Consider the following 17,448-nt stretch of genomic DNA (forward strand, 5'->3'; position numbering starts at 1 on the left):
ATCTATAATAGGGAATAAGGGTTATCACTTGGATTCCCTAGAGCTTCAAGCAACCCTGCACAATATGAGGTGTCGAGAGCATCCCTTTCTGCCGAGGCATAGTGTAAGGATTAGTTACAGTTGACCTTAGGTTTTTGACTTAAAATAATAGTCCTACCGTGAGCTACGTCCGGGTACCCCATCTTCCCATCAATTACTTTTCCTTATTCCTATTGCTCTCTTTTCTCTTTTCTTTATTTTTATTTGCATTGATATTGATCACTCAAATCACGAATTGGTTCACTTGATAGCTAAATAGCATTACTACTTGCTTCCTAACAACTATTCCATGTGGATATGACTTCCTACTTACCGGGGTACTTTATTACTTCCACAACCTTTGCACTTGTGGTATACACACTCAAGGGGGCTGTCAAGTTTTTGGCGTCATTGCCAGGGAATTGGCTTTTGGAAGCATTTTTTGCACATTGCTATTTTAGCTTTTCATCACTTTCTCATGTTTCCATCGGTCTGATTTATTTTTTCTTCTTTGATTGTAGCTCTAGGTTATGACCATAGGAATTCCTTCGACATTGGTTGAAGATGATCAGGAAATTGGAAGAAAACATCATAGACAGAGAAAGGAACCTGTGGAAGAATAGGCAAATAAAGCTGAGATAGAAGATGAAGGGTCTGATAATATGGCAGAACAACATAAGCAGCAGAGGATACTCTCAGATTATGCAAGACCTATAGTTCTTGGCAGCAGAGAGTCTAGTATTGTGCAGTCACTGATTACAGCTCAATGTTTTGAGCTGAAGACATACGTCATCCAGATGTTACAGTAGTCGGCATAGTTTAATGGTTTGGCTAATGAGGATCTGAAGAACCACATCAAGAATTTGTTAGAAGTGTGTGACATGCTCAAGATTAATGGAGTTACGAATGATGCTATCAAGTTGAGGGCCTTCCCATTTCCTCTGAAGGGGAGAACAAAGCAATGGCTACATTCATTACCTAAAGCATCGATCACAACATGAGAGAAGATGGTAGAAGCAATGGCTACATTCATAGTTTAATGGTTTGCTTTTGACAAGTTCAGACCAAATCTCATCTTTTCTAGGGTCACTGTATTTACAGATCACTCAGTGCTCCGTTATCATATGAACAAGGCAGATGCAAAATCGAGGTTGATTCGTTAGTTCTTATTGTTGCAAGAGTTTGATATGGAGATAAAAGATAAGAGAGGAACCGAAAATGTGTTTGCAGATCATCTTTCTTGATTGCAGGGTGTGAAGGTCAAGTGCCGTCAAGCAAAGAAATTAATGATTTCTTTCTTGAGGAACACTTGTATATAATTCAGAGTTTAGAATCAGAGGGCACTCCATGATTCACAAATTTTTCAAACTACTTGTCAGAGAAAGTACTCAAGCAGGGCCTCACATTCCCGCAAAATAAGAAGTTTTTTAGCAATATGAGGCAATACTTTTGGGACGATCCATACATGTTCCGCATTTGTATGGATCATGTGGTCCGAAGATGTGTATTAAAGAAAGAAGGTTGGGACATCCTTCCACATTGTCACTCTGGGCCAATTGAGGGGCGTTATGCTTTTAGTAGAACTACTGAAAAAGCCTTGGCTGTCAGATTCTATTGGCTAACTTTATTTTAGGATGCACATCAGTTTGTTCTTCGATGAGATAGTTGTTAAAGAGCCAGAAATCTATCGTGATGAGATGAAATGACTCAGAATCTGATGCAATTTTGTGAGGTGTTTGATGTATGGTGTATTCATTTCATGGGGCCATTCCCAAAGTCTAATGGTAATCAATATATTCTAGTGTCACTTGTCTATGTTTCTAAATGGGTGGAGGCTCAAGCTTTACAAACTAATAATGCTACAACCATGGTTAAATTCTTGAAAAGGTTATTCACTCGATTTGAGACCCCACGAATTATCAATAGTGATCGAGGAACTCATTTCTGTAATAGTCAACTTGAGAAGGTGTTAGTAATATGAACTATTCTTTCCTTACAATGAGCAGTACTTTTCTTAGATTTTATCAGTAATACATGTGTTTTTGTGTTCTTTTGCGCATATAGGGTTGTGAAGCCAAATAGAAAAAAAGATGGTGAAGTAGATTGCAAATGCATTATGTTGATGTAATCTTGAAGAGAACACAGGAGAAGACACAAGTTGAAGCCAAAGATATATGACTATGTGCCAACCTCCATTATACTCGATGGAATATGAAAATTGGTGGGGCACAAAGGCAGTCACACTCATATGTTTAGACTTGTGCAAGGCTAGCAAGATTCCCATCAAATGTGCTTTATTTGAAGATGCAATACGATCTATGGCATAGACGTGTGCCTGTTTATATTGCCTCGATGAAGAGTGTGGATTCGACAGCGGTTTGACAGGTACTGTAGCAAATCATTGTAACAATTTACAATAGCAGTTACTGTTCATAAGCAGCTGAAAACTGAATTTCTGCAAATTTACATGGGCGTGTGGAAATTCCACATGCCCGTGTGGATGCCCAATTCCAGGCCTATTGAAGTCACGATTTTAGTCCGATTTCAAAATCCTTTTCCCCATCTTTTGGCCTATCTTTCTCCACCTTTGTAGGCACCTATGGCTATGGTTTGGAGAGGCTTTGGCTAAGTCTTTGGAGAGGTTTACAGCCTTTGACACCACCCTTTCTTTGGAAGTGAGTTATTGGGGGAGCATTCGTCGGCACCGATCCGGCGAGGTGTGCCCTTGGCTTGATAGTGGGATCTTTGAAGAAGACGTGGCTACTCCTCAAGACCACCGACATGAACACCAAGGAGGTTTTATTCATGGATTGCATCTCTTTAATTTTGACTTCATTGTTGATTTTATTTTGCTCCATGGAGAGCTAAACCCTTAGTGGGTGCTTGCACTTGTAAACCCAGGATGATATTGTTTCTTTGACTTTTTATTATGCTTTCTTTAATTGATGATTTTAATTGAGTTCCAATCTTGAATACTTGTTGAGTTGATTTTCCCTTAGAGTGACACTAGGGTTGAGAATCGATATTGGCAATCCTTACGGATGAGTGACACACTATGAGGGTTAGACAATGCTAGATTGGAGAGGGTTGAGAGGATGAGTATAGAGGTAGCTGAACGTCCCTTTTCTCCTCCGGTGTGATTTATCCTACCTCTACGTTCCAAGAGTTCTTTGAGGTCACAATAGAGTTAAGCGCTAAGGGATAAACTCCATTGGGGCTTAGTTATGCAAGCAACAAAGTGAAGCGTTGAAGTAATCCTTAGCATTTGAGCTTAATTGTGACTAGGTGTCTTTCCCCTGGACCAAAGGGTTAGATCTATATTAGGGAATAGGGTTGATCACTTGGAATCTCAAGAGTCTAAAGCAACCTAGTATAGTGTGAGGTATCGAGACTGAAAGATTTCTCCACTGGGGCATAGAGTAGGGTTAGTCACAGTTGACCTTAAGTTTTGGGATTGTGTGTTTAAGGATCTCCATAACTCGTTAGACATCAGTTAGGAAGTATAATGATTGGTTTGCACTTGAAACAATAGTACTAGAGTGAATAATTTCTGGGTGCCCCATTTATCATCGATTGCCTCTCCTATCTTTTATTTGTGCCTCTTTCTTCTTTTCTTATTTTTACATGCATTAATTTGTTTTCACGTCATGATTGACTCATTTTTATTCTAGTTAAATAGCAATCTTTGTGTTTCTAAGCACTATTCCCTGAGGATTTGACTATCCTCTCACTGGGGTATTATTACTTCGACAAACCTGTGCACTTGTGGTTAACACGCAAAAAGTCTGTATCAAAGTGCATCATCACCATACTACCCCCTATCACCCGCAGACAAGTGGTCAAGTGGAAGTCATGAATAGAGAGCTTAAGAGAATCTTGACAAAGTCTGTGGAATAAAAATAAGGGGATTGGTCAGAACACTTGGATGACAGACTTTGGGCTCATAGAACGGCATATAAAAACCCAATAGGGACCACCCCTTATAATCTGGTGTATGGTCAGTCATGTAATTTACCTGTAGAGCTCATGCATAAAGCCTATTAGGCCATCAAGGCCATGAATTTTGACTTGTGCTGGATGAATGCTTCATCTCAATGAGTTATCTGAATGGAGTATGAAGGCGTATGAGAATGCAAGGATTTATAAGGAGAGAATTTGGAGGTGGAAGGACAAGCATATCAAAAATCTAAAAGAGTTCAAAGTCGGTGATCAAGTATTATTATTCAATTCTCTCCTATGGCTTTTTTCAGGGAAGCTTAAGTCCAAATGGTTTGGGCCATACATTGTAACTTAAGTATCAACACGTGGTGCTGTTGAAATTACTCATCCAAAGAAATGTACATCCAAGGCGAATGAACACAACCCTAAACCATATTTTGACAGAGAGGTTAGTAACGATGATAAGGAAGCATTCTTTCTCAATGAGCCCCCGTGAGGTATAGTCAGGTACGTCAAGCTTAGTGACGTTAAACAAGCGCATCTTGGGAGGCAACGCAAGTCTTTACTATTTTTAGGTTTTAGTTTAGTGTTTTCATGAATAAGGACATGAGTGTTGGTGTCTTAATTTTTACATGCTATTGTTGTGTTTTTCTCGTGGATAATTGGTGTTTTCATGTGTGATAAGTGCTTCTGTGATAGGAATGCGAAGTGTTCTTTCCTTATGATGAGCATTACATTTATCAGGTTTTAGCGCTAATACTTGTGCATTTGTGTTACTTTCATGTATATAGGGTTGCAAAGCCGAATGTTAAAGAAAAAAGCTAATGTAGATCGTGAACACACTATTTGGAGGAAATCTCGAGAATGGTCAAATGCGAAAACATAAGTCGGGTCCAAGATGCGAGAATGTGTGCCAACCTCTGTGTATTCAAGCTATCACAATGGTTTGGAGGAGCACAAAAGCAGTCACATTCGAGTATCCCAGCTTGTGCATTGATAGCAAGATCTTTAACAATGAAGCCAGTTATTGAAAGAGCAAAGCAATCTATTACTAAACCTGTGCCTAATGATGTTACTATAGTAGGTACTATAGCAAATAATGTAATAAATTACTATAGCAGGTACTGTTCACAACCGGCCAAAAAAGAGAATTCCAGACAATCCACATGGGCGTGCATAAATTATCCATACCCATATGAAAATTCCACAGGCCCGTGTGGCAGGTCCATAGGGGCGTGCGGATGCCCGATTCCAGCCCTATCTAAGCCTCGATTCAGCCCCGATTTCAGAATTCGTTTCTCCATTCTTTCCCAACTTTGAGAGGGAACTGCGGCTAGGGTTTTGAGAGGTATTGGCAGAGTATTTCGAGAGGGTTTCAGCTTCAAAATCGCCCTCCATTTGGAAGAAGGTTATTCGGAGAGCTTTCATCGGCACCGATCCGGCAAGGTGTGTCCTAGGCCAGACAAGAGGACCTTTGGAGGACACAAGGCTTATCCATAAGGCCATCATCATGACTATCAAGGGGGTTTTCGATGGATTACTTGTTTTTACATTAGATTTCATTGTTGATTGTAACTAGCTCCATGGAGAGCTAAACCCCCTAGTGGGTACTTTGATTTGTGAACCCTAGGATGTATTTGTTTCATTAAACCTTCTATTATGCTTTCATTAATTGATGTTTTATCTGAGTTCCAATCTTGAATGCTTGATTGATTGAATCCTCCCTTAGAGTGACACTAGGGGTGTGTGTTTATATTGGTAACCTTTGTGAGTGAGTGACACATCACGAGGGTTAAACAAAGCTAGATTAAAGAGGGTCGAGAGGGTGAGTCGAGAGGTAGCAGAGCATCCCTTTCCCCTTCTATGTGACTTATCCTACCTCCATTTCCTTGAGTTCTTTGTGGTCATAGTAGAGGCAACGGAGTGAAGTGTTGAAGTGATTTTAGCACCTAGGGCTTAATTCTGACAAGGGACCTCTCACCTGGACCAAAGGGTTTGGTCTATATCTTGGAAGAGGGTCTATCACTTGGAATCTCTAGAACTCCATACAATTCTATTCCAGTGTGAGGTGTTGAGATTGTTCGATTTCTCCTCCGGGACATGGTATAGAGTTAGTCACAGTTGATCTTAGATTTGGGACCATGTATTGAATGATTTCCACGACATATTATTGCATTAGTTAGGAGGCATAATAGTTGGTTTTGCACTTGAAATGATTGTCATAGGAGGAACAATATCTGAGTACCCCATTTATATCGATCGCCTTATCTCTCACTTACTTGTGCTTTTCTTTCTTGCTTCTTTTATTCTTGTTTACATTACATCTTGTCAACACAATCATTATTCATCTTCACTTGGTTAAGAAACAATTTAAGTATTTTTACTTCCTACTTCCTATGGATACGATACACACTCACCTGGGATTTTATTACTCGACAAACCCGTGTATTTGTGGGACATACGCAAGGGGTGTTATCAAGTTTTTGGCACCATTGCTGGGGAGTAGGCATTTGGAGATACTTTGCACTTTGTTGTCTTAGCTATTTGTTCATTCATTCTATTTCACATCTTCTTTTTCTATCATTGTTCTGATTTGTCTTTTTTCTTTTAGTACAGCTCTAGGCTATGACCAGAGGGAACCCTATGATATTAATTGAAGGAGATCCTGAACTTGAACGTACACTCTGAAGAAAAGGGAAAGAACCTGTGTAAGAACAGTCAAATCTAGCTGAAGTGGAAGTTAAAGGATCTGACAACATGGCTGAGCAGAATAAACAGTAGAGAACATTATCTGATTATGCCAGACCGTTAGTACTGGGGATACAACCAGCATTCATCCAGATGATTCAATAGTCACAGCAGTTCAATAGTTTGGCCGATGAGGATCCAAACAAGCACATAGAGAACTTCTCAGAAGTTTGTGATATGCTGAAGATCAACGGTGTATCAGATAATGCTATTAGATTGAGGGTTTTCCTATTTTCTCTCAAGGGAAGAGCCAAGCAGTGGCTTCATTCTTTGCCAAAAGCATCCATCATGACTTGGAATGAGATGGTCGAAGCTTTTCTTGCTAGATACTTCCCTCCGGGAAAGTCGGCTAAGCTTCGAAATGAGATATCGTCGTTTGTGCAGATGGAATTGGAATCATTGTTTGAGACATAGGAGTATTTCAATGACCTTTTATGGAGGTGCCCACAACACGGATTTCCCGAATGGATGATCATTCAAACTTTCTATAATGGGTTGAATCCGAGTATAAGGCAATTGCTAGATTCTACCGCTGGAGCTACAATAGAGAGTAAATGATAAGTACTTGCGTGATAATAACGTAAAGTGATCTTTCTTTATGATGAGCATTACTGTTATCGTGTTTTAACGCTAATATGTGTGTATTTGATTACTTTCATGCAGATAGGGTTGTGAGGCCGAATATTAGAAATAGAAGCCAATGTGGATCGTAAATGCACCATTTGGAGGAAACCTTAAGAAGGTTCAAACACGAAGACATAAGTCGGGTTTGAAATGCGGGAATGTGTGCTAACCTCCTCATATTCAAGTTAGCACAACGATTTGGAGGGGCACAAGGGTAGTCACATTCAAGCATTTCGGCTTGTGCATGTATAGCAAGATCTCCACCAACATGTCTGTTATTGAAGAAGCAAAGCGATCTATGACGTAAATTTGTGTCCGTTTATGTTACCTCGATGAAAGAATGGATTCGGGAATATTTCGGCCCGGTACTGCAGCAGGGCACTGTAGCAAATACTATAGTAAAACACTTTAGCCGGTAATGTCCACAGCCGGACGAATAATTATGAAAACAGAGAATCCAAATGGGCGTGTGTTAATTCCACATGCCCATGTGAAAAATCCACAGGGGCGCCCTTAGGGGCATGTGGATTCCCGATTCTAGCCCTTTAAAAGCCGATTTCAGCCCCGATTTCAACATTCTTTTCTCCATCTCTTCCCCAACTTGAGAGAGGGCTTCTGCTAGGGTTTTGAGAGGTATTGGCTAGGGATTTGGAGTGGTTCTACAGCTCTAACATCGCACTCTATTTGGAAGAAGGTTAGTGGGAGAGCTTTCGTCGGCGCCGATCCAGTGAGATGTATTCTAGGCAAGACAAAGGGACCCTTTGGACGAGTAGAGGACTCTCCACATGACCATTGCCATGACTATCGAGGGGGTTTTCTATGGATTCTTTGCTTTTACATTTGATTTACTTGATTGTAATTAGCTCCATGGAGACCTAAACCCCCTAGTGGGTACTTGGGTATTTGTAAACCCTAGGATGTATTCATTTTATTGAACCTCTTTATCATGCTTTCAATTAATTGATGTTTTATTTGAGTTCGAATCTTGAATGGTTGATTGTATGAATACTCCCTTAGAGTGACACTAGGGTTGAGAGTTCTTGTTGGTAACCCTTCTGAGTGAGTGACACACCACAAGAGTTAGACAAAGCTAGATTGGAGAGGGTTGAGAGGGTGAGTCGAGAGGTAGCGGAGCGTCCCCTTTCCCCTCCGATGTGATTTATTCTACCTCCATTTCCTTAAGTTCTTTGCGGTTATAGTAGAGTAAATGGGCTAAAGGATGACATTCTGCTGGGGCTTAGTTGCGGGTGCAACAGAGTGAAGCGTTGATGTAATTTTAGCACCTAGGGCTTAATTGTGGTTAGGAATTTTCCATATGGACCAAAGGGTTAGGTCTACATTTTGGAAGAGGATTTATCACTTGGAATCGCTAGAACTCATTGCAATTTTATACGAGTGCGAGATTGAGAGGTTATTCAATTTCTCCTCCCGGACATGTATAGAGTTAGGCATGGTTGACCTTAGATTTGGGACAATGTATTTAAGGACCTCCACGACTCATTATTGCATCAGTTAGAAAGTATAATAGAGGGTTCTTGCACTTGAAATGATTGTCCTAGGCAGAACAATATCCGGGTAACCATTTATATCGATTGCCTTACCTTCTCCTTTACTTGTGCTCCCTTTCTTGTTCTTTTACTTTTGTTATTTCACATCTTGTTACACATATCACTATTCATTTTTAACTTAGTAAAGAAAGAATTTAAGTGTTTTTATTCCCTACTCTCTGTGGATATGATACCGCACTCATCTTGGATTTATTACTTCCACAAACCCGTACACTTGCGGGACATACGCATGGGGTGTTGTCATTAAAACCCCGGAAGAAGTGATAAGTGCTTGTGTGATAAGAATGCGAAGTGTTCTTTCCTTATGATGAGCATTACTTTCATGCATATAAGGTTGTGAAGCCGAATGTTAGAGAAAGAAGCCAATGTAGATCGTGAATGTACCATTTGGAGGAAATCTTGAGAAGGATCAAACGCGAAGACATAAGTTGGGTTCAAGATGCGAGAATGTGTACCAACCTCCTCATATTTAAGTCGGCCGTGTGTGAAAATTCCACACACCCGTGCGAAGTTATTCACACCCGTGTGGAATTCCACAGTGGTGTGTGGATGCCCGATTCCAGCCCTATTTAAAGCCGATTTCAGCGTTCTTTTCTCCATCTTTTCTCTAATGTGAGAGAGGGTGGCAGCTAGGTTTTGGAGAGATATTGGCTAGGGATTGGGAGAGGTTCTATGGCTCCGACATCATGCTATATTTAGAAGAAGGTTGGTGAGAGAGCTTTCGTCGGCACCGATCCGGCGAGGTATATCCTAGGCCGGATAAAGGGACACTTGGACGAATAGAGGACTTTCCACAAGACCATTGCCATGACTATCAATGGGGTTTTCTCTGGATTACTTATTTTTACATTCGATTTCATTGATTGTAACTAGCTCCATGGAGAGTTAAACCGCCTAGTGGGTACTTGGATTTGTGAACCCTAGGATGTATTTTTTTCATTAAACCTTTCATTATGCTTTCATTAATTGATATTTTAATTGAGTTCCAATCTTGAATGCTTGATTGTGTGAATACTCCCTTAGAGTGACACTAGGGTTGAGAGTTCTTTTTGGCAACCCTTGTGAGTGAGTTACACACCACGAGAGTTAGACAAAGCTTGATTGGAGAGTGTTGAGAGGGTGAGTCAAGAGGTAGCGGAGCATCCCCTTTCCCCCTCCGGTGTGATTTATCCTACCTCCATTTCCTCGAGTTCTTTGCTGTCATAGTAGAGTGAATGGGCTAAGGGATGACCTTCGGCTGGGGCTTAGTTGCAGAGGCAACGGAGTGAAGTGTAGCGCTTAATTGTGACTAGGGACCTTTCACTTGTACTAAAGGGTTAGGTCTACATCTAGGAAGAGGATTTATCACTTGGAATCCCTAGAACTCTTTGTGATTCTATATGAGTGCGAGGTTGAGAGATTGTTCAATTTCTCCTCCGGGACATGTATAGAGTTAGGCATTGTTGACCTTAGATTTGTGATCATGTATTGAAGGATCTCCATGACTTATTAATGCATTAGTTAGAAAGCATAATAGATGGTTTTTGCACTTGGAATGATTGTCCTAGGCGGAACAATATCCGGGTACCCCATTTATATCGATTTCCTTACCTCTCCTTTACTTGTGCTTTCTCTCTTGTCTCTTTTACTTTTGTTTGCATTACATAATGTCAATCAAATCACTATTTATTTTTGCTTAGTTAAGAAACAATTCAAGTATTTTTACTTGCTACTCCCTGTGGATACGATACCACTCATCTGGGATTTATTACTTTGACAAACCCGTGTACTTGTGGGACATACACAAGGGGCTTTGTCAAATTTTTGGTACCGTTGCTAGGGAGTAGGTGTTTAGAAATACTTTGCACTTTGTTTTCTTGGTTATTCATTCATTCATTCCATTTTACATCTTCTTTTTCTATCATCGATCTGATTTTTTTCTTTCTTTCTTTTGTGCAGCTCCAGGTTATGACCCAAGGGAACCCTTCGATATTAATTGAAGGAGACCCTGAACTTGAACGTACACTCAGAAGAAAGGGAAAAGAACCTGTGCAAGAATCGTCTAATCAAGCTGAAATAGAAGATGAAGGGTCAGATAATATGGCAGAATAGAATGAGCAGCAGAGTATACTTTCTGATTACGCTAGACCCTCAGTTTTGGGCACACAATCGAGTATTATACGACCCTCAATTACAGATCCAAACTTCGACCTGAAGCCAGCATTCATCCAAATGATTCAGCAATTAGTGCATTTCAATGGTTTAGCCGATGAGGATCCAAACAACCATATAGAGAACTTTTTAGAAGTTTGTGATATGCTGAAGATTAACGGTGTATCGGATGATGCTATTAGATTGAGGGCTTTCCCATTTTCTCTCAAGGAAAGAGCCAAGCAGTTGCTACATTCTTTGCCCAAGGTCTCCATCACGACTTGGAACGATATGGTTAAAGCTTTTCTTGCTAGATACTTTCCTCCAAACTTCACAATGAGATATCGTCGTTTGTGTAGATGGAGTTAGAGTCATTATTTGAGACATGGGAGCGCTTCAAGGATTTTTTGCGGAGGTGCCCACAGCATGGATTTCTCGAATGGATGATTATTCACAATTTCTATAATGGGTTGAATCCGAGTACAAGGCAGTTGTTAGATGCCGTCGTAGGAGGTACAATGGGGGTAAAACCCCGGATGAAGCCCAACAGTTAGTGGAAGACATGGCCATGAACAGTTATCAGTGGAATGCGTGGGAAAGGAAAAAGGTGGCCAGGCTCCATGAACTAGATGCAGTAACTTCATTGGCGGCTCAAGTAGAATAATTGAGTAAGAAGTTAGACCTTCTAACTTCTAATAGAGTGGCGGTCGTGACTACTTGCACTGGATGCGGTGGAGGACATGCTCCATTCGATTGCCCGATCTCTTTTGGTGATGCATCTTCAGTGGAGAAAGTCGATTTTATGGGTAATGCAATGAGGAACCAAGGGAATCCATAGAGCAACACTTTTAATCTGGGTTGGAAGAATCATCCCAATTTCTTGTGGAGCAACCAAGGACCACAAAAGGCCATGGCACCAACTGGTTTCCAACAACAACAAGCCCCAAACATAAAGAACCGAGTTTTAGGCTTGGAAACTCGAATGACCGATTTAGAGAATTCCTTGACTAGATTTGTGCAATCATCGGATACAAGGTTTCAATCAGTCAAGGCTACACTTCACAACCACACCATCTCTTTGCACAATCTTGAGAATCAAGTGGGACAAATTGTGAAGACTCTATCGGAGAGACCACAAGGAAGCTTGCCGAGTAATACTGAGACCAATCCTAGAGAGCACGTGAAGGTGATCTCTTTGAGAAGTGGTCATGAGGTTGAAGGTAAGCTTCCGAGTGAGAAGTCCTATGTAGAAGCACCCGAGGTCATAGAGGTTAAGGAGGGAGCAAGCAAAAAAAAGGAGGTGGCACCCCCACCTTTCAAGCCAAGAATCCCTTATCCCTCTATATCAAAGAATGACCAACCGGATGAACAATACTAGAAGTTCCTAAGTTTGTTCAAGCAACTCCATATCAACATTCCCTTTGTTGAGGCATTATCCCAAATGGCTAAGTATGCAAAGTTCTTGAAAGACTTGTTGACCAACAAATGGAAATTAGAGGAGAGTGCCTCTGTGATTCTAGATGCTTCTTGCTCGGCGGTCTTATAAAAGAATATGCCAAACAAGAAGAAAGACCCAGGAAGCTTCATCATTCCGTGCAACATTGGCAATTTGGTTGAAAAAATGACATTAGGGGACTTAGGGGCCAGTATCAATGTCATGTCGTATACTTTCTTTCAAAAGCTAGGCTTTGGAGAGCCTAGGCCCACTCGGATGATGTTGCAACTAACAGACCGAATGGTGAGACATCCGAGGAGCATCATTGAAGACTTGCTTGTCAAGGTGGACATGTACATATTTCCTATATACTTCTTAGTGTTGGACGTCGATGAGGATGCGGATGTACCTTTGATACTTGGGAGGCTATTCTTGCGCACTTCCAAGGCATTAATCGACATGGACACCGGGGAGTTGACACTGAGGGTTGGAGATGATAAGCTCACATACAGCCTCACCGAAGCCATGCAACATTACTTTGACTTTGATGATACTCTTTACTTTCTTAACACAACTGATGAGATTGTTGATGAATACCTGCAGGAAATGTTCAATCTGGAACGGTATGAGGGTTTGTTCGACCAAGAGATGGACAACGAGAAAAAAATGATGCTTGGTTCAATTTAAATAAGTACCATCTACTCCGGCGATTATGAAGAATGTGCTCTGGAAGATGAAGAGGGCGAGGAGATGCCACCGGATATGCCTCAAGGCTGTTGAGGATGTACGAGAACTGAACAAGTTGGATGAACCATTGCTAGGTGGTACCAAGCCCGATAACTCTCCCTATACCTTCAAGAGACTTTACTCTTCATGCTTTCAAGCTATGGTAAAAGAGCAACCATCATCTATGAACTCCCGTGAGGTAAGACAAGGTACGTCAAGTTTGGTGATGTTGAACAAGCGCTTATTGGGAGGCAACCAAAGCATTTATTGTTTTTCTAGTGTTTAGTAGTGTTTGCATGAATAAGGTGTTGAGTGTTGATGTCTATATGTTTTGAATGCTGTGGCTGTGAGTTTTCCATGAATTTTCGGTGCTTACATGTGTTTTTAATGTATTTTGTGAAGTTGGTTAGTCTTTTGAGCATGTTTCGTGTTTTTCTTTGGTGTATTTTGCATGCTAGACGTAGGCTCTGAGTGTATTTATATGGTCAGGAATTTTATACAGAGCATGCAGAGTTTTGTAAGGCATCCAGAGAAAACTCACATATATGTGGAATTTTCACACCCCTGTGGGTCTTTACTGAGAGCTCATCCAGAGAAAGCACAGGGGCTTGGACTTGCCCCTGTGAACAGCCTTGTGAGTTTTTCACGCCCGTGGGTAATTTCTGCACGGGCATCTGTCTTCCTACAAAGACTTAGAAATTTTTCCTGAGAGCACACAGGGGCGTGATCTCACCTCGTGGGCGATACTTTAATAAACGCCCAGGCGTGGGTAAGTTCTGCACGCCCATGTGGATCTCTGCAATAGATCTCTCCTCCATCCCAAGAAGACACAGGGGCATGCATTCACCCCTATGAGTTAGACCTGTGAATGCCCACACCCGTGCAGGATTTTCGTAAGGGCGTGTGAAACACTTATTGATTCTTCTCGATTGGACAGAGAAGCCACAGGGATGTGGTCTGCCCCTGTGGTTTGGCCACACAGGCATGGGTATTTTTTGCACGCCCGTGTGGTTGTGTTTAGTGACAAAGGACTGTTTTCCCTAGAGTGCACAGGGGCATGCATCTGCCCCTGTGGCTCTCTCCTTTAGAGGTGCACAGGCGTGGGTAATTTCCGCAAGCACTTACGGATGAACAAAACATCAAGAGGCGTGAGTTCTTTTTAAAGTCTTGTCATTTCTCTTAATTTTCACAGTCCTCATTCATCTGAGAGCATACCTGCACTCTTTCCCTATTTAGTGCTACCCACTTGGAGGGATTTTCACTTAGTTTACCAGCCGAATCAAAGTTTTCAAGTTCAACTAATCGGTAAACCCTATTTCTTGTTTTTCTTCTTCAATTCTTGATTTTAATCGATGAAACTGGTCAATGTTGCTTCATTTCTACAATTAGAGGGGTATTGTATGCTTAAAACGAAGTTAGAAACAATTAAATGTTGTGTTCTTGAATTTTTGGGCGTGTGGGAATTCCACATGACCGTATGGATTTCTACAGCATTATTCCTTTGAGCCAATTTGAATGATTTCTTTTGTAATTCTTGCAGTTATGGGCCCCTGTCAAAGAAGTAGGATGGTAAGCGGCCTCGAGAGCCATCTCCTGAATCGGACAATATAGATTTCACGATTCTCGAGCATCTGGCTCGCTTTGAGAGGTTATCGAGGCTATGGTTTTGCCAGACTCGTTTTCCCGACATCAATGCTTTGTGGGAGATTCAGATGTCAGGTGCTATGGTGGAGGAGATAGAAGACATGCTGGTGGTTGGTAGCTGGGGTTGTTTATTGTCAATTAGAGACCCTCCCATCCGCACATTGACGCTCGAGGTCCTAGCATCCTTTGAGATCGATCGCTCATATTCTACTTTTGATAGTATCGGTGCTATATAGTTTTGAGCCCTAGGACAGTATCATAGTTTGAGCATGACTTAGTTTTCTATCTTGATGGAGCTTTATGATACAATATACATAGAGATAAAGGAGTATAAGAAGTTTCCCATGGATTATCCCGGATGTTTGATGCCACAGCGTGCCTACAGTGCGTTGTATGGATAGGGGCAGTATGAGCCCGGGATTTCTAAGGCCACCTGTTTCTTCCGACTGAGCTACATATAAATTCTTGCCGTTTTGAGTAGGTCTGTGAACGGGTGTGGCGATAGTACTGGTGTGCTCAGCTGACAAGAGGTATTATACTTATATTCGATGGTACAAAGCACACCGATATATTTGGACATATTCTGGCAGAGTATCTTTGACATCATTGACAGTATGCCAGGATTGGTGCCCTATTCTCTGTTCCCTACATTATGAGGCTAGTCATCAGTATAGGTCTACTTGAAGCGATCAGAGGGGCTGTGAAGACGAATGTACCCGCTCCCCTGGGCATAGAGACGATGAGATTGATGGTGATGGGTCGCAGGGTCTAGTTAGGAGTTTATGCGTTGATTACACCTACCCCCAAGGTAGCAGAGGGAGATAATAATGATGCCGAGGTTTCTCAACTCGATCCCGAGCCTCAGCCGACACAGATGGAGACCGAGGCACCTCCAGCAGCATAGGACCCGCCCCCAGTGTGCATGTTTTCACCATCTCGAGCCTATGATCATTTTGAGAGGCTCGAGAATATTGTGGGGGTACTACGGACCTAGATTGCTATGGTACGAGCAGAGATAGCAGAGGTCCGGGTGATACAGGTTGCATAGCACGCGGAGTTCATGGCATGTTTTGATATGTTACAGTAGATTCTTGAGTGAGATGCTGCCTCATCATTTGTTCTTCTACCATGGACTCCTCAGGGTCCTCCAGCATCACCATCACCACCTCCACCGGCACCCTTTGATCTAGTACCAGCATCAGCAGCAGAGCAGAGACATGATGACACCGATACTTGACTTTATTTTTCATTTCTTTACTTCTGCATTTTATTTTGGACTTGTATACTCAGAAAGGACTTTCCTTATAAGTTTATTTTACATTTTGTTGTCTCGAGTTGTATTCATTACCTTATCTTTTATATATACTCGAGTTGTTTTAGTTTTATTGAGCTTTAATAAACCCCCTCGTGTATTTGTGCAGATGGTCTAGTGAGTATTGGAATTGAGAACTAGTCATGGACACGGGCAATGTGTGTTGTGCATGCTTCACAACCCGATGGAAAATTACTCCCAAGGATTTATCTCCATCAAATGCAACACTCAGAGTCAGGGGAGTATTGTTTTAATTGCCACTCTCAAATCTATACTTGTGACAAGATCCCCTTGCGTATATCCCGCAAGTGCGCAGGTTTGTGGAAGTAATAATCCCGGATGAGCGGGTATCGTATCCATAGGGAGTACAAAATAAAAACACTTAAGTCGCTTCTTAGCTATGTGAAAGATAAATAGTGATATGTGTGACAATGATTCAAATCTAAAAAGTAAAAACAACAAGTAAAAGAGCACAAGTAAAGGAGAAGGTAAAGCAATCGATAAAGATGGGGTACTCAGATATTGCTCCGCCTAGGACAATCATTTCAAGTACAAGAACACTCTATTATTCTTCCTAATCAATGCAAGTGAGTCGTGGAAATCCTTAATTACATAGTCTCAAATCTAAGGTCAACTATGCTTAACTCTATACATGTCCCAGAGGAGAGATTGAAGAACCTCTCAACCTCGCACTCACATAGAATTGCAATAAGTTCTAGGGATTCCAAGTGATAAATCTCTTCCTAATTGTAGACCTAACCCTTTGGTCCAGGTGGAAGGTCCTAACCACAATTAAGCTCTAGATTCTAAGGTCACTTCTGCGCTTCACTCCGTTGCACCCGCAACTAAGCCCCAGTGGAAGGTCATCCCTTAGACAATTCACTCTATTGTAGCTGCAAAGAACTCGAGGAACAGAAGTAGAATCTAACACATCGGAGGGGAAAGGGGACGCTCCTGTACCTCTCGACTCACCGTCTCAACCCTCTCTAACCTAGTTTTGTCTAACACTCGTGGTGCGTCACTCACTCACAAGTTTAACAACAAGAACTCTCAATGCTAGTGTCACTCTAGGGGACTATTCACACAATCAAGCATTCAAAGTTGGAACTCACAATAAACATCAATTAATTGAAAGCATAATAAAGAGATTCAAAGAAATGAATACATCCTAGGCTTCACAAATACCCAAGTACCCACTAGGGGTTTAGCTCTCCATGGAGCTAAGTACAATCAATGAAATAGAATGTAAAAGCAATGAATCCATAGAAACCCCTCGATAGTCGTGTTGATGGTCTTGTTCAAAG

The 17,448-nt window shown here is 41.4% G+C and overlaps 2 non-coding genes across 2 annotated transcripts; both read right to left on the reverse strand.

Moving 5' to 3' along the window:
- Positions 1-7,056: 7,056 nt before the first annotated feature.
- LOC120264149 lies at positions 7,057-7,163 on the reverse strand. The gene has a single exon (XR_005537323.1). It is a non-coding gene; the product is annotated as a small nucleolar RNA R71 (small nucleolar RNA).
- Positions 7,164-11,353: 4,190 nt separating this feature from the next.
- Positions 11,354-11,460, reverse strand: LOC120264068. Its single transcript, XR_005537248.1, has one exon. It is a non-coding gene; the product is annotated as a small nucleolar RNA R71 (small nucleolar RNA).
- Positions 11,461-17,448: the final 5,988 nt, after the last annotated feature.

Source organism: Dioscorea cayenensis, chromosome 6 (genome assembly GCF_009730915.1).
Source record: "Dioscorea cayenensis subsp. rotundata cultivar TDr96_F1 chromosome 6, TDr96_F1_v2_PseudoChromosome.rev07_lg8_w22 25.fasta, whole genome shotgun sequence".
NCBI lineage: Eukaryota > Viridiplantae > Streptophyta > Magnoliopsida > Dioscoreales > Dioscoreaceae > Dioscorea > Dioscorea cayenensis.